This window comes from Passer domesticus, chromosome 4, assembly GCF_036417665.1.
Source record: "Passer domesticus isolate bPasDom1 chromosome 4, bPasDom1.hap1, whole genome shotgun sequence".
Taxonomy (NCBI): Eukaryota; Metazoa; Chordata; class Aves; order Passeriformes; family Passeridae; genus Passer; species Passer domesticus.
The window spans coordinates 59,002,137-59,021,072 of record NC_087477.1 but is presented as its reverse complement, the minus strand read 5'-3'; the positions used below and the strand labels follow the sequence as shown (position 1 = coordinate 59,021,072).

The following is an 18,936-nucleotide window of genomic DNA, read 5'->3' as shown; positions in this document are numbered from 1 at the left end:
TGAGAACGGAGATGCATTAGAAAAGAAGCACACATAGCTGGGACTGTAGATGTGCATCTATCCATCAGGATAGTTCTTCTGTGCAATAAACATGACTGTATATTTTAACCAAATGTCTTGGTTTCAGCCAGGAGAGGGTTAATCTTTGCAGCATCCAGGAGGGCGCACGGCCAGGAGCCAAAGGTTGTTCTACCACCTCATGTCTTTGCTGGGCGTGGGGAAAGGAGTCTCTGCTGGGGAGAAGGGGTCCCATCTGATCAAATAAGCCTGGTGGGTTACTCTGGTTCTGAGCAACCACATGGGAATTGTTGGCCTGTCTTGTACATTTTCTTATCTATATTGTTGCTCTTGCTGTTCACTTTCCTATCTCATTGTTGTTTCCAGTAAATTGTTCTTATCTCAATCTGTAATTTTCTCTTCTGTGCTTTCAATTCTCCTCTCCATCCCGCTCCAGGGAGAGAGGGAGAACAAATGAGACATGCATGGGTTAAAAAGTCTCAGTGGAAGCACTAAATTGGAGAGTATAATTCCTGAGCCATGACACCAAATTAAAGACATGAATATTAATTACATACCACCGTCAAACATTATGAAAAGAGATTGAGAGCACTGCACATTAGAAAAATACCATTTCAGAAGGAATCCTAAGACTTCCCATTGCAGCTTCTTTGACTAATTTTAATTAGGCTGGAATTGCAGGAGCAATAAATGACCAATTTCATGATAGCCTTATTATTTCAATTCTGAAAAACATATTTACCAAGTATAGAAAACAACAGATTTTCATTCATAGTCTGATGTTTAGAGGAATGTTGATTTCCAAGGTATAAAATAATCCAAAGGAGATGAGAGTGTTGCTTCTCTGGAACAAGTATGAACATCTGGCTTTTCACAAGTAGTCTCCTGTACCATTTACATCTGCTCAATGTGACGACAAGCTTCAAACTGTAATGTTTGAAATTCAATTGACGTTTTTCATACACAATGGAGAAAGAAACTAACTTTCTGTATTTCAATGAAAAAGTAAATAAATAATACTATTATTTACAGGCTATTTGTCTGCTTTTGTTGAATTCAGATAAATTTAAAGAAAGCCCATCTACCTTTTGGCTTCTGCATAAGTGATCTTAAGAAAAGTAATTGAATTAGAATGATGAAAAACATAATGAAAAGCTATCAAACTCAGAATAAAGTGAACCAAAATAATTGTCAGACAGTCACCTTCTTCTTCACTTGATATTGAATCTCCAATATAATAGATACTAATTAGATTATCAGTCAGTTGTCATCTTTTAGCCTTAATCTGATGGGGCTACAAAAGCAGAGCTTCTGTGTATATAACAAGGCTACTAACCACACGTACTACACTAGTGGTCTTACCCTGCATCAGCTGTGTTTCAAGTTCATCTTTCCTCAATGTAGGTGATCAAAATCATTGATCATTCCCCAAGAGGAAGTCTGACCATGTTCTTATACCTAAAGGCATTTTAGAAAGTAATAGAATTAGGAGAGCCAAGTATTTGCTTAATTTGCTTATTATAGCCCTGAAAAGTTGTGATATCAGCTGGACCCCAAAATGTTGTCTCTTTACCCAGTTAGTACAGTGCAACTTGGCAGAGCACATTCTCACTCCAGGTTCTGCTGGTACAAATGTTTACCAGTCCTGGTTTTATTTGCAGTTATCTGAACTATACCTAGGATACCAGGTGGTAGACACTCCACTCTTATCTATTGTCACTTTTTGAATTTTGAGGTTTGGCTCCACAAGTATCTTTCTTGGAACTGAAGAAACAGGTCCCCTCCAACCTGGAAGAACTTGTTATACTTGCCAAACATCAGAATAAAAGAGCAACATGAACAAATGAACTGAAGATCAGGAGACAATTTTAATGATTGCATAGATACCGAGCCTTCAGAGTATGTAACTAACATAAATGAGATAAAATCCCATAGGGAGCATGTATGTCTGAAATTAAGCATGAGTTTTAGGAGATGTCTCATAGTGACAGTTCAGCTGCTGAACACAGAAATTCCACAGTGAGGCTGAATTTGAATTTTTATATTCTTTAGAGAGCCTCAATGCAAATAAAAAGAATTTTAAAGTTCCTGGGATCAGAGGCTAGAATCTCTTGGTGGATGATGCTGATGCAACATAAATTGGTTGATGCCATAGCAATAGGAGTCTATGAGCCTGTTATGAGCCTTTTGTCTTGATGGTTTCTCAAGCAATTACTTAGCAGCACTGAAGATGAGATTAAGCAAACTAAATTAGAAAAACACTCATATATTTTACTTCCATTCATCGCCAATAATTGCCAGTTAAATTTAAATTTGTTCACATTCTGGATGATAAAGTAAAAATGTCCTTAGTGGAAGTATTTGACTACTTATCAACTCAGGGGGAAAATTGGGCTATTTATGGAATGTTAATGTGCAGACCATCTGAAAAGAAAAGCACATATTAATCCTTTGCATATTAAGATTTACGCTGTTTTACAAAAATGTGTTAAGATTAAAAAGAAAAAAATCTGCAAACGGAAATGCCAACTAAATATGTAACAGCTTTTCATGCTAAACTGATCACAAAAGAGAAAAAAGTGATACAGCATATGAGCTAACACAAAGTGAAGAGACAAGGCTTTCAAACATAATTCCACAATAACTTTATTTTTAAAAGTTAGAGTTACACAATGAACAAAAATCAATTTGAAGCCAATACACAGCACATGATGTTATCTGGAGATAAATAACTAAGTTATAAAGCTATAAACACTGAAAAGCTTTCAAGTGGTCTAGCCAGGAACAGAAAAAAGGGAAGCTCAGATTGCTTATTGTCTCAGCATGGCTTTGATCATGCTGTGATCAATCCAAACATGGTATGATTTCTGTGACATAGATGAAGGAGAGCAGCTACAAGCCCAGAAACAGTTGGAAGTTGCTGACTGGAGTCCAAGGTCTTCTCCAGCCGCCTCAAAGCTGGGTGCCCTTATTTAAGAGATGCCTGCCCTATTTGCAGGTTGGATGTTCTCTACTTGCTTTAGAGTGGCAGTGGATCCAGCCTAAAGAAATCCTGCCTTTCAGATTACTGATTCTGATTATCCTAGAGCAAACAATGAATTACCTGGAGCTGCACAGCTTCACCTGAGAGCTGGCTCACATTCAGCCAGCTTGACGCCTGAAGATACAAGGCTGGCATCTGCGTGAAAACACTAGGTAGATATACTGAGGGCCAAACTATACTCTTCTCTCTGGCATCCATAAAACTTTAACATTGTATACGTACACAATGCTTACTCAATTACCCAATGCTGTGTGCCACCTGAGGGCATCCTCCTGGGACAGGACAGATCTACTTAAAGTATTTAATCCAGACTTCCCTCATCCCTCAATAGTGTGGCTGAACCTTTACATGCAAACCAACTTCTTTTCCCAATACAGGCTTCTACCACATTATTGCAAGGGATCCCATCCTATCCATTCAGTGAACCCTAAAAATGCCTGGATTTTCAGTTTTGTATGTAAACTTATCCCTAGATGGTATTTGGTAGGATGCTGTAAGGGAAATTGCCCTTCAGATTGATTAGAACCTGATCTGCCAAGTCTAAGCATTGATAAACCATGCAGATACACAGGTGTAATAATCTAGATTGAGCACCTCACTGATCTGAGCTATCTAGAGTCAGTTTTGCAGTGTTGGGGTTGTGTCAGAAGCTCTTACAGACCACCATTTACATTAAAACTGTGTTTACCCTTGGTTATGTGCTTTTACTGATCAGCTTTCCTCTGTTGTATAGAGCAGGTCATGTTCCTTTCCAATGGGAGATACAGTAGTCTTAGATATATAGGAGAAATGAGACCTTTAATGCCCACTGCTGGGTGTGACCCTTTCATAGAAACATAGCAAGGTTTGGGTTGGAAGGGACCTGAAAGATCACCTAGTTCCAAGTTCCTGCTGTGGGAAGGAACACCTTCCTCTAGACCAGGTTGCTCAAAGCATCATCCAGCCTGGTTTGGATGCTTCCAGGGGTGGTTCATCCACAACTCTGGGAAACCTGTTCCAGTGCCTCACTACCCCCTGGGTAAAGAATTTCTTTCTAACACTAGCGTAAATATTCCCTTCTACAGTTTGAAGTTATTCCCTCTTGTTCCATCACTGCATGCCCTTGCAAAAAGTCCCTCTCCAAGTCTCTTGCAGCCACTGTAGGTACTGCAAGGCTGCTATAGGGTGTCCCTAGAGACTTCTCTTCATTAGGCTAAACAGCCCCAACTCTCTCAGCCTGTCCCCATAGGGGAAGAAGTATTCCAGACCACTGGGCATCTTCATGGCCCTCCTGTGGACTCATTCCAGTAGGTCCATGACTTTCTTACCTTAGGTGCACCAGAGCTGAATGTGGAACTCCAGGTGGGCTGCTCTCATGAGAGTAGAAAAGCAGAATTAATTCTCTTAACCTGCTGGCCATGCTGCTTTGGCTGTAGTCCAGGACATGGTTGGACTTCTGGGATCCAAGCACACATTGCTGGCTCATGTCAAGTTTCCTGTCCAGCACTCCAAGTATTTCTCCATAGCACTGCTCTTGATCCACTCACCATCCAGTCTGTACTTGTGTTTGGGATTGCCCTGACCCAGGTACAGAACCTCACACTTGGTCTTGAACACAGGCCACTTCTAAAAATTGTCAAGATTCCTCTGGATGGCACCCCTTCTGAGGATGCAAACCTGCTCTGTTGACTGTCAGTCTCCCCAGGATTTTAGGCACCACACAAGTAGGCCTAGTCAAGCAAAAAGGGATTTGGGAGCTGTCTGAAGGCAAAATGTTGTGGTGACTTAGGATGCTGTTGAACTGCTGTGCTTACATCACAGCCATCACAGGTCTCCACAAAAGCCATCACCAAGAGGCACGATTATGGTGCAGCACAGTCTGGCACAGGCATGCTGCATTGCTGATACTCCCGTAGTGCCCCCTGACCTGTGTGAGTATCTCTGCCTGATGCTGCCATGCCACACGCCACCTCAGGGTTTCCATGGTGCATTCAATCCCCCAAAGCTTTAAAATAGTTTGGATTTATTCTTTTTTTGGCATGTTTCATATTTATATCTATGCTATAAAGATGACACAGCCAAAATATTCTTCTACACAGTTTCTACTCTATTAATGCTGATTTTTTTCAGGGATGGTGAAGTCCATTGGCAATTTCCCATGGTAGGATAGCTTTACACCAGAAAAACTGATAGAAGAGCATGTGGAGTTTCCAAATTTAGTTTTTTAATTTAAACCAATGGGCCATGACAAGCATTGAATTTCTTGAATGGTTATTGCAGGCTGCAGGAGGCATTAAAATGTACAAGACAGAAAGCCAAATGGTTTTTGAAGCACTCAAGCAGAGTAAAGCTCAACTGGAAATGAATTACCTGGAGTGTGTTATTGCTACTGTAACATGAAATTCAAGCATCAAAACAAAACAAGGCAAGCTGTATTTTAAATAACGGATAATATTGGAGAAATGCAAATTAGGCAATCCTAAAGGCAGACATTCTGAAGAAGGTTTATGTATAATTTCAGACAGATCATAATTTTGATGCTCTGAGTCTTGAAAGAGAAAACTTGTGAGACTCTTTAAAGATATACTGTGCACCTTAGTCATGGTTTTTAATGAGTATTAAAGAATAAAAACTGTTCCTAAGTCTAAAATATCCAAAAACATTTTATTATGAGGAAAAAAAATGAAAATAATGTGCTAGAATTTCACTCAGCTATGTATTTTGAAAATATATTGGGAATGTTACTAATTATGTTCAAAAATTGCCCAAATTTCATGCATTTAATTCTGGTTACCATTACAATAAGGTAAAAGTCAGGGTAGCAACACTTCCAAAGTTTGCTGCTATACCCAAATTATTCTTTATCCAAGAGGGTTGATCTCTTTAAGAGTTCTTTCTCATTTCTAAACTCAAGTGAGGAGCTGCAAAGTCCAAAAGACAAGTAAACCCATTTTGGATCTAGGCCCAAGCAGGTACTGGTATCCCCACTGTGAAGTTGCCCAGCCTTCATAGTGACACCACTCATGCCTTCCAGCAGCCATGTTAGCGTTCAAAAATTTTGCAGTGTAGTTTAGAAACTTACAACAGAAATATCTAAAGCTGCTCTCTTGTGAGGGTTGAAAGTTGTAATTAAACTCATCCACACTACTGCTGTGGATAAGTAAGACATCCAGAAGACCAGAGGATCTCTGGCAATTTCTCATTGGAGAGGGCAATAGATTTGAAGGAAAAAGTCTGCATCCACCAATGGCAGCCTTCTGCCTGGATTTTAGTAGAGCATTTAATTTACAGAGCACTTAATTTAACTTTGTAAACACACATTTAAAGTTGAAAGAGAAGGAGCAACTGGATAGCATGATGAGTCAGGGAGCCAGTGACCATCCCCACGAGGGGAACAGAAAACTGGAAAAGAAACAATGTGGGACACCTAAATGTTTCACTGAAGTACCAGAAAATTCCAGAGATATTCTGGATAAGAAGATATTGCAGGAATGTGTCCATTTCAGTCTTTTACATTTTTAATTGAAATGTAAGAGAAGGATTTTCTTTCAGTTTTATTTTAACAGCAGAAAAGCTGTCTAAAGGTAACAAGAATTAATAGGCTGGCAGAAAAGAAGTCTGAATATACTACATTCTGCTTTTTTCTTCCTTCCTCCATTCCCATTTTACTGCAGCCTTTTCAAAAGAAATCATTATTCACAACATTTTCCAAGCATGTATTGTGATGTGGAAAGCTATCCTTGATATTACAGCTTTCAATGTCCCTTTTGCTAGCCTAATTATATACTTGCCTTGGAAATCTCACTTGTTGCTCTTTTGACAGTGACAGGAAGTGCCATTGGCACGCTGTGAAAGTTTTACTCCTATAGAATTGCAAGAACCTGGATATATCCATTACTTACCAAAGTGTTTGAAAATCCAGGATAATATTCAACTTAAAAATTTAAAGGTGACACAGTTTTGATGAAGTATTTTTTCAAAGTATGCACTGTGCAATACTAATTGTAGTCCCCTCTTGCACACACATTCACAGCTGAAGGAAGATTGCTGTCACTGGGAAGCATGGTTGCCTTTCTGGGCTCGGTGCCACAATGAAATGTCAGGTCTGGAGGCCTCATGCTCATTGCATCTGGAAAGAAATGCATCTTCACAGAGCAGAGAGATGAGCTGCAGAAGTCACCCTGTCTTTTGAGCACTAGTTATGTGTTGCAGCATCACACCCTACCACACTGGCCTCGTGTTGGATGTGAAGTACTTCTGCTTTCCAGCTGGCAGTGGTAAGTGTAAGCCTTCAGAAGCATCCTCACCAGCCAAGATGTGAAGTGGTCACACCAGCAGAGGTCCAGCATGGAGTGTGTTGATTAATGACCTTCCTTTGCATACACAGGAGAAAATTCATATTTGGACAGGTACAGTTAACAGTTAACACTGATTTTGGTCCACTTCATCTTCTTATGACCTGAGATCAGATCAGGGATTTTAGTGAGTAGGACTAATCATGGTATATTTTAATATCCCTTAAGTAATTCTCCCTCATCAAAAAATATAAGAGCAGATTTCACTTCTTTTGTAGGAGTAATGCTAATAGATGCAGAAAATAAAATGCTATTTTAGATTTACTTTGAATTATGTGAAAATAATGGTCAAGATAAAAAGGAATTGTGGATGGTATCTGGATAAAGGCTAACAACAATCTGCATATTTACAGATTACACAGTTTAAACAAATAGACATGAATAAATCCTGAAATGCATATGAGAATAAAATACTACTCAGATGTGCAAAAAGAGAAAAAAGGAAAGGGAGTGACAAGGTTTAGAGATCCAAGGGTGGCTGAAAATATTCAATTTAATTTTGCTCCAGTTTGTACATTTTGTTAAATTCTAATTTATGTTGTCTCCAGTTTAAGAGAAATAAAAATCTTTCCTTTAAATTCCTACCACTATCAGATGGGCACTAAGATTTATATGCAATCATCACATTTGGACTGCTCACAAGATCAGACTAGAACAAAAGAAATTAAACCTACTTTTCCTCCAATGCAGACTTTCCAGAAAGTCTTTAAAAAAAAAAAATTAAGTCATCAGTTTGGAGAGGACACTGAGAAATAAAATCAGAATACCTTGACTGGAAAAGGAGAATATCACTGGCTGACCACATGCTCCAAAAGAAGTTCTAAGAAATCAACTGGTTGTCCAGCTGACTGTGGTGTGCAGTCATTGTATGTAGTGTCAATATTCCCTCAGCTGAGGAGGGATCTGCAGCAAACTGGCACCTAACTCTGGAGACAAATCTTTTTTCTCTTCAGCCAGTTTCTCTTTGCAATAATTAACAACGGTTACTACAGTGAATCCCTTTGGAATTCAAAATGTTCATCAATCAAAAAAAGCCAAAACTCTGGATACAGAAAAGACTTGATTTCTTGGAGCTCTAGCTTTCATTTTCTTCTTTTATTTGTTCCATGTAAAAACAAAGATGTCTTGGTATAGTTACAAGAAATGTGAAACTCAGTTTGTGGGAGAGCAAAACAATGATCTCAAGATAACTGAGCAAGCACATCAGCTACAGTCACAGTTTATTTGTGTGTGAATCATGAGCCTGATGAATGCAAACTGTTGACTCGAAGTGTTCCCCGAGCAGTTCAGAGGTCTCTTTGATCACACAAATTAATATCAAGTGGGCCACTGACTATATTGGTTGTATGTTGTGCAGAATTCTCAAACTTTAACATCAGGAAAATAAAAGACAAATAGACTCAGATGAAGAACAAAAGTCTTTCTCAAAGACTTTTTCTCCTACATTTTTACAATGTATTCGACATTCATCTCTTATTAAGCTATTTGAAGAATGACAAATTAAGAATTACACAGTATGGCAGAAGTGGGTCACCACTTAATTAAAGATGCATGACCAGTGGGAACCATTTTTGTGTGAAAAGTCATTTTATTTCCAGGGTTCTGGATAAAGACAATTTTGATGAACATTTGGTTCAGAAACAGCTTAACTGATAGACAGCCTGTGTACACAGACAGTGGACCCATTAATTGAGACAGTAACAACCAATTTACTGGCAAGTGATTTTGTGAATACAGGCTAAAACAACAGAGATTCTGAAGGACCTAATGGTCCTCATCACTTCAACCAAGAGCATTTGCTTAAGCTGTGCATGAAAAGATGTCAGTGCCCCAAACTGGACTTAGACCTAACAAGACCTCCCAAGAGGTTGCTCTGATGCAGGACTCTCAGTCTCCCTGCATCAATTTTCCTCTGCTTGGCACAGTAGTACCACTCTGTCAAATTATAGCCACCAGATTTAGCACAGCAATCGGTATTTGCTCTCTCTCTTTGGCCCACTCCACGGAAAGCAAAGAACAAAGTCACAACCTCCTCACCCCAGAACAACCTGGAGCAATATCTTCCTGCACACAAGAAATTGCTGGATCCAGACAGCAGAGATAAGATTTTTTTTATTATTATTACTGTCACAATTTTAAGGAAAAAAAAGAAAAAAGGAAAAAATGGTAAACATCTTTGAAGTCTTTTTCTGTCTTTTCTCTCAAAGTTCACAGTATCTCACTACTCAGCAGCTAATTAGCATGATGTTGAAAAACAGTGCTGTGAGTCAGTGCCAAGTGACAGGGGAGGGGAGAGGGCTGGAGACTGGTTCAAGCACACACATTCCTTCCTCTGCAGCCTGACCACAGGCACAGGGAAGGGAGGAACCTGACTAAGAGGAAAGCATCATGATTTCTGATTTACTGGCAAGCCACAGACGTGAGAATGGCACTCTCAGTGCTTCTCTCACATCTTTTGCAATACTTTTCAAGCAGGAATTTGGAACTGAAATAATTAAACAACATAATTAGACATTTATTTTAACTCTGTGGGCCAACGTGTTGGCTGAGGCTTTGCAAATGACGAAAACCACAGCTGCCATGTTCAGCTTTGGGAGCAGCTCAGCTGCACTATGTGTCATCAGTTCCCATCCTGCTCTCTTGTTTTAATTAGACTCTCTTGCAGGCAACAAATCAGACTGATATTCTTCCTAAATGCTGCAAGTGCCCAGAGCAAACTGTGAATACTAAGGGAAAAACAAAAAGACAAACTAGATGTTTGTGTTCTTATATATATGAGATACAAGAACCTTACCAATACAGTTAAATCTATTGAAATAGCCACATTCAAAAGTGGCATCCTTCTGTCCCAGTAGTGTTACTTCAAAGCTGTTAGGCAGAATTCTTCTGGCAAAGAGACTTTCCATGTGCTCAGGCTTGGATTATGTAAGGCTCCTGGCCCAGGTCCTACCTTCACTGTTCCTTCTCCAACATTTCTTCCCACCAAGGGGATAATGCCTTGTATTGCCTGTGGTAGCAGCTAAGAAAGGGTGGATGTGGCAATAGGGATGTGTTGCCCGTGCCTCCCTCCAGTCTGCTCAGTAAATACCACAAGTCCTTTAATTTTAAAGCCCTCAATTGTCTCACTTTGCACAAAAGCAAGGAATCAGATCAACTCCATTTATTTAAAGTGACCATGAGAAAATCATTTGCCCTTCTTTAGGTGGGAGCACAGGGCACTGCAGGCTCTAAACCAGAAACATTCCTGTTTGCTTTTATTCATCCCTCTTTCCCCCCTCAAAAACAAACAAACAAACAAACACCAAAAAAACCCAAAACAACAACAACAACAAAAAAATCAAAAACAAAACCATCTCCCCTGGAGTTAGGGAGATGGGAAATCACCAACCATATGAATTTTAACAAAGTGCTGAATTCTTTGCCTGGGATGGGGCAAGCCTGGATGTACGGACAGACTGGAGAATGAGACGCTGGAGAGCAGCACCACTTACAGGAGGTGATGACAAGATGAGCTTCACCTCAAGTCTTGTGTGCAGTTTTGGGCACCACCAAATGAGAAAGATAAAAAGTTATTAGGGAGCGTCCAAAGAAGGGCCACAAAGATGGTAAAGGGTCTGAAGGGAGAGCTGTATGAGGAGAGGATGAGGTCACTTGGCTTGTTCAGCCTGGACAAGAGAAGACTGAGGCGGGCACCTGATGGTGTTCTTCAACATCCTCACAAGGGCAAGTGGAGGGGCTCCAATCTCTTCTCTGTGATGACCAGTGACAGTACCTGAGGGAATGGACTGAAGCTGTGTCAGGGAAGGTTTACTTTGGGTATCAGGAAAAGTTTTTTCACCCAGAGGCCTGCTGGAAGAAGCTTTTGGCCAATGTTCTTGGGCACATAGTGTGATCCTTGGGGCTGTCCTGTGCAGGGCCAGGAGCTGGACTCAGTGATCCTTGTGGGTCCCTTCCAACTCAGGATATTCCATGATTCTATGATTTTGTAAAATTAAAACACTGAATCTTTCTTCTTCAATATTTTCCTCTTCTTGAAGAACTTTTTGAACCTATGACCTGTTTCCCATCACCTGTGCATCCTCATTTTGGCCAGTAATATGTTTTCCCTGTATTGTATGTCAAAGGACTTTGTGAATTGCTCACATCTTCCCCTCTCATGATCTGCATCTGCCCACAGAGTCCCCAGAAGCACACACAGCAAAACACGTTGTGCAAAAGGGACCAAGTGGAGCAAACAGATGTAATAAGTAGAAAATAGAACTTACTGTGGAGGAAAAAGATTAAGCATGTCAGGGCCTTGGCACTGCCTCTTGAGATGAATCTTAGCTCCCATAATTTCTCATCAGCTGCAGATGAGATGTTCCTATAATAGGAGGGAAAGGGAGGGGAAACTCACAGTGTCCCAAAGCCCCCTAAAAGTTAAGAAAGCTATGCTAATATTGTAATACTTGGTTAAATAGCAATGAAATGTTAGTACAGATGTTAGATGTACATTTCAACATAGATGTTATATATAGTTATATAGATGTTTATATATAGTTAGTTATCTATATATGCAACATAAATGCTGTCAAAGATTCAAACTATAACCCCCATCACTAACAGACAACTGAAGGGAATAAATCCAGATCTCAAACATTAAATCATTCCATGCCAGACAGCAGTATATATTTGTTATCGCACTATCGAAGTATTCTGAGCACAGTAGCAGTAGCTTTTCTTCAGAAAAAGAGTCCCAGGCATGGAGTGAGAAAAAATCCATTTTAGCAGGTTTCATTCTTTGAAAGAGGTGGGGACTCTAATCTCTACTATTTCTAAACTGGCTAAGACATAAAATGCAGCTTCCACTTTTTTAACTATTTTAATTTTTTTAAAAATATTCCCAAAGAAAATTATTTTAAGCCATTCTCAAATCAGCAGATCATTCTACATAAAGATCTGAATTACTTGTACACTGCATGAGCCATACAGTAACACATTAATTACCGAATAAACTACGGCTTTGAAGGATGATTACAGCTGAGGCCCTGGGCATGCACAGAGCAAGATCCTATAATCTGAAATTATCTTGATTGGGAAAAACAGTGGAGAAGTAGCTTTTCTCCTGATATTGTGGAGGTAAACTGTTTTAGTGAGGCACTATGCACAGTGACAGGGAAATTGGGAAAAAAAACCTAGTGAAGACTCTCTCCAGAATGTGAATAACTGGGTTTTGAAAATATGGGACTCACATTCATAGTCATTATCATATTAGTAATACAAATTTCATTATCCTGAAATTTCATTATATTCTGAAATATATGTATTTTAATATAATTCTAAAAGATTGTGAAAGGTTGAATAACAAAATCATCAGAGCTGTGATTGCATGAATCCACAGATGACAAATTCACAATTCTGGGCACTCATCTAATTTTCTTAAGTGAGGGCATATGAAAAAATACTCAATTGTTCAGCTGGGTTGAGGTAACTGAGGGAATAAACACTGCTAGAATAATTGCCTGTTGACATATTGGAAAGCATGTACATGTTTGCCAAGGCAGGCAGCTCCTAGGGATTATGCTTTTCTCTGAAAAGCTATCAGCCTGCAGCATGTATCTGAGTTTACTAAAAGAGGTTTAAGAAAATATGTTGAACTGCAAACAAAAATAGTACCAAGTGCAGGCACAGCTCAAACAGCTGCATTGCAGTAGATGTTTGCTTTGAACATCGTGACAGAACAGCATTCAACAAAACTATCCAGTGCGTGCGCTCAGAAAGGATGCCAGGATGTTGCCAGCTCTTGTACTCCCACTTACTGGGATGACAAAGCCACGAGCACAATTGTCAGGCAGAAAGAAGAAATGAACTGTGCTGAGGTGCTTCGAACAAAGGAACATAAAGATTTCTGTGATCAGCTTATATGTCACTAGACTATAAGGGGAGAAAAGGCACAGGGATGGGTGAAAAACTGACTGATGAGACCACTAGAGACACATACTGAAAGATAAAGGATTGGCACTGCAGAGAGGAAAATCTCTGCACAGTACTGAAAAGAAAGGATGAGCAATAGATTACAGAAGAATGTAGAAAAACTAAATAATATTTAAAAAAATAAACATTGAAAAGCTTGCAAGGTCTTTGGGTCAAAGTGTCTCTTCCTGTATATCTTACCAAGCTGACCCAGACAGGGTCCCTGCGGCTACAGCTACATGGCAGACATGAATGTTAAAGCAATTGTGTTCCTCAGGGCCCCAGGATCTGTCAAATCTCTTACCAGACATTCCTCACTAATGAAAAAAAGTGTGCTGAAAAAGATTACAATTAATCAGCTTGGTTGGTTGTTTTTAAGTGAATGATAGGAGCTCAGGTGTTGAAAATTATCTGAGCTAACAGCTACATGTTAAATAGAAGTGGTAGGCAGGCTCCACAGCAGGACTACCCAACCCAGTTTTTTCCCCATAAAATTGCATTCAGCAACCTTCAAAGTGGAAGTACTCAAATCCCTTTGAAAACACCCGAAATCCTCGCTGACAACCTTCTACTCTTCTGTATGTCTTCTTCAGCCTGCCTAATTCAGTATCTAGTCTCAAGAGGATGCCAAATTACTCATTCATCCACCAAAGTCTTAAACAGAAACTGTTTAAACAGGTTTCATAATGCCCATAATTCACTCAGGACAAGACACTCTGTGAATGCTACTTGCATTGAACTAGTGCAATTACACAGCTTCTCATTCAGAAGTGGTGAATATACAAGCAAAAATACCTGTATATTCAATTCTAAGTGTGTATGTCTCTAATTTTTATTGAATACAGCCTCTAAGCTAATTTAAAAATGAAAAATATCCTGTTGTCATTTGTTGATTTTTTTTTTAATCTTATATTATTTTTTTCTTGGAAGGGCTGAGAAACAAGAAAAGCTGATTTTAATTGAGAGCCGTATTTTTTTGGAGTTCAACATCCTTATTTTCTTTTTAAGAGATTCTGAATTCTCAGCTATTTTTTTCCGACCCATTAACTTCTTAAAACTTAATGGACCTATTTTCTCATTTCCTCACCTTCTTACTCTTGTCCACTTAGTTAATCTAACACCTGATTAGTTTCAGCCAAACACATTTGTTATTCTTATAATTTATATGTTGTTCTTAATGGTTTCTTCAATACTTTTGCAAATGCCTCCTTCATTTTTTACCTGCCTCTAGTTTTGCATTAAACTACTTTGCTCGCTTCTTTTTTCACTAAGCTGTCACATCATCCTTACTCATGCTTTCTCCATTATCATCACCCACAAGTTTTGACTCAGAAATCAAAGCTCTTCTATTAAATAGACTGTTATTTCAATCCCTGATGGGTAGATACTTCATTCTCATGACTTTACTCATGCATTTGTATATTATTTCAGTACAACCCTTTATTATTATTGTTATATTGTTTCTGTGTAATATGTCACCATCCTAACACTATTTTATGCAATAAATGCCATTATCTCCTCTTTATTTACTGAGCAAAGGGCCCTTTGTTTTAACTCTGTGTTTGAGGTTGACTGTAATTTTCTTTACACTACTCATTTTCTGATCTCTAAGGCATTTAACTCAAATCTTCAGTCTTTCTCTGACTGCCTGAAGGAGATCTAAATTCTTCCCAAAAACTTGAGAAGTTTACTAATTTAGAAAGATACAGATCTATTTTGTACAATATTTGAATCTCAAATTTCCTGATCTGTTCTTTCTTTCCTTAAGTAAATTCTATACACCACCTTCAAATCAGTTTCTGAGCCTCTTATTTTGATTTGTCTCCAGCTCAGTTTCCTTCATTCATTTTATCTCATAGTTTAGTCTGAGAATTGGACATCTTAATTATAGACCTACTTTTGTTTTCACAAAATTCAAAGAGAACTGACACATGTCAGTTTGATCTCAGGTTGTTTTGCATTATCAGAACTTTTTTTACATTTCCAGTGCTTACCACACTATCTCTTGATACAATTTTGTGTTCAACAGTGAATTGTAATATTAGAAAACAGAGGGAAGCCTGAACAGAAGAACATGTGACTACAGACAACTATCTATCTAGTAAACTCCACTTTCATTGGCAATTAATATCCAACACCTAACCCTAAATAAAAAAAACACAAACACACCCTAAATAATAACAGTAGAAAATAATAAACACAACCTAACTAAAATATATAACATTTTTACACAAATTAAATACATTTCTAAGAGTATATGATACTAATGCACCCAACCTCTTCTTGTCCCTTATCCCAAAACACAGTGATATCAGTAGTGATGACAGCAGAAGTAATCAACAGTAATTAACAGCCATGACTCCAGTACATCACAGCTACCTTTCTTTAAGCTAACAGGGTGCAGGGTTGTTCCCCATTCTGAAGCATTCATTTTATTTATATTCCATTTTTTACTGTTATACATAGCTTCAATTAATTCATCTGCAGCCTTTGCTTTTTTGACATCACATCTGCTTTGCACCACAGACCATTCCATCATTGCACTGCTGAAATATTTATTCAGAAAGTTGTGCAGGTGGAGGGCTGGCAAAAAGAGACGAACAGGACCTTCCAGCTGCACCATCAGAAAAGAAGACAGGACATAATTGGAATTTCCTAGGTGAAGCACAGTTTGGATCTCACCAATTGCCTCTACGTTCTACATACTAACTCAACAAGGTAAAGCTGAGCTGCAGCAGAGTTAAAACTAGAAGCAATACTGAGAACTTCATCATCTAAGAGAAGCTTTTGTAAAAACTACATTTTTTTAAGTAATATTTTGATAATTTTACATAGAAATATAGCCTCTTTATTTTTACCCAAGAAAAATGAATATATAGACCAGGAGTTTGAATGGGATTAGGAAAAAGACTAAGCAGATAAACTGTCAGTCCCCAGATTACTCTATGTGACAAAGACTGTTGCAGGAGACCTTATAACAAAGATGCAAACTTGTAAGAAACACAAGGAATTATATTCACAAAACTATGAATCAAAATAATAATTTAAAAACCGCACACTTGATTAATGCTTTTTTTCCCCTGAATAAAGGAAATACACTTTACTTTTCTTGAAATATGGACCATAAGAGATCAGCTAATCTAGACACATTGTCAAGGCAGGACTGACAGTATATTGACACATTTCTGATACAGGTTCTTTAAAAAGAAAAATACCAGCAATTGCCATTCCTGATATGAAGAAAGGTATAGAGCTTCTTTTCCTGTATTAGCTTGAAGTCAAGAGCATTTAGGGTTTGCTTTTTTTATCCCTTACAATTTCCTGTTTGAGGATCATAGAAGCTATTCACTTTATGTAATTGTTTCCTTAAATTGCTGTTTTCAATTTGCATAATGTATCATTTAAGTAAAGGTAAAGAAGCATTTCATTTTGATAATTTCTGCCACAGCTGAGATTGCAAAATTGCTTCTTGTTAGAAGGAAATTTTTAAAAAGTGCAATCACTGCAACTTTCCAGATGGCATCTAACATATTTTTCAGTCTGCTGCAGTAGTATGTTATAGATATGCTTGCTATTCCGTTCAAGCTAGGAAACATTTTCTCCAGCTGAGGTAGGTATTTTGGCCCCACGTTTTCATATTGCATTACATTCCTTGAAAATTTCCTTATTTATTAGTTCCATAACTCTAAACATTTTCTAGTATTTAAAAAATTCTCCACAAGTTTGATTTGCCAAGACACTCTATTTCTCCACTGCTAATTTCTTTGCTATTAAATCTGATTAGTTCTTTTCTACAGCCTTATCTAAGAATGCCATCATTTAACCAAAATACTATTCTACATTTATCAGTAACTTCTCCTAACTTCAATTCTCTTCTATTATTAATAGCAAATATTGATACATGCAGTACCCTATACCTCAGATATACCAACAGGGTGAAATCCTCAAAACATAAAACTTCCTAAGTTTCATGCCTGATACTTCTCTGGAATTAGCCTTTAAATACAGCATTGCTGGAAATATCAATGTCATTATATTGAATTATTCTGCGCAGATCAAAATCTGGCAATTTATCTATAAATATGTATTGTTTGTACATGTTTAGCCCCACATTCCTGAGCTTTTGACTCAGCCAAGCATATGAGTCTTATACTTCTGTAAAGTCACTACTAACATGCCTAAACTTTGGCTCAGTGTGGCAATACCAGCACAGAAACTCAATTATTTAAATAAAATTATTTTTTTTAATCATTCCTTTATAGGTGATAAAAAATATATAGATCATGGTGGCTTAAACAATCCTATTGCTTAAGACTGCAAATCAGACCCAGTGCCTCCCAAAGAGAAAAAAAACAGAGTTAGCCTCAAGCTCTTCACCTGGGTCAGGAATCATCCTGTGTATCTGAATTCTCCCATTCTCCCTTTGCACTCCAAGGCAAGTAGGGTACAAATCCTTATTGCATCTGCAGAACGGGGAAATAGGCCTGTGCAAATAGTCAGCAAAGTAAAACAAGATTTGTCCTTGATTTGATCATCTTCCTTTTCTTACATTTAGAATGCTGTATTTCTCCATCTCTCTATCACTCACAAGTCTGCAATCTGATGCAACCCCTCACTTGAAATTCTTTCATTAGATCAAGAGCATTAAAATGGGGCATGTATAACCAATATACTTGGTTGCTATATTAATCTGTCTTTTTCCATCGGAACTGGACAAAATTTCCAAGCTTTTTATTGAAAATATGAAAATTTTTGTTTTCTTGACTTGAAAACTTAGATGTTTTAAGGATTTCTTTTTCAATCACTCTTGTTTTCAAGCTTAATTTTAACACCAAAGAAAACAAAAATCTATGATAATGTCATCTTTTATGACATCTCTCTTGGTCAAAGTAAGCTCTATGACACATTTCAGCTTCAAAGAACTCCAGTGCTTCCTTTATGTTTAATGATTATGACATAGACTCAAGTGATCTGCAAGATCTTCAAGAAGGCAGCAAAATCAGCCACCAGCATGCAAGATTCAGGACTGTTTATTGTCAGACCTGAAAGACTACAAAGAGTGCAGAGCTTATCTAGATTGTGTGCACACCAGCCATGTGGTTAATGATTCACAAAGCTATCACCATTTCTTAGTCTGGGTGGAATATGCTGTGGAATGTCTCAAGGGAATGGTTTGTATAGCACTGCTTGGATGTGGTCAGAGGCTGTGAAGTTCACATGTGACAGCACCAGCAAGATCATCTGAGATGTCTGAAATATTAAATAGTTTTATCTCAAACTGAAGGACTGTGTTAGGCTTATTTCCTTGACAATGAAAAGCATTTGTAAAGAACCAAATTGTAATAATACATGCAATTTCATTTTGAAAGACAGGGATTAGTGGCATGCAATGCCAGTAATGGTAAATTTGACCTCCAGCAAGGATTATTATAACCCCGTCGGGTATTCCTCTACAACTGCTTTTAAAAATTTTACTTACAACAAAAATTTTGCTGCATCCCTCCACAGTCCTTTAAGAGACACAAGGACTCTTCTCTACCCTGCTGCAACCTGGCGCACCTGTGCTATGAGGTTAAACCTGGCCAGGAC

General features: G+C 38.2%; 1 long non-coding RNA gene across 5 annotated transcripts in view; it reads left to right on the top strand.

Moving 5' to 3' along the window:
- Positions 1-18,630, top strand: part of LOC135299351 (uncharacterized) — a 46,072-nt gene extending 27,442 nt beyond the window's left edge. For all 5 annotated transcript variants that reach the window (XR_010361334.1, XR_010361333.1, XR_010361337.1 and 2 more), the window contains one exon: positions 7,074-18,630. This is a non-coding gene — a long non-coding RNA (uncharacterized LOC135299351). The remainder of the gene's footprint in view (positions 1-7,073) is intronic.
- The last annotated feature ends 306 nt before the right edge of the window (positions 18,631-18,936 follow it).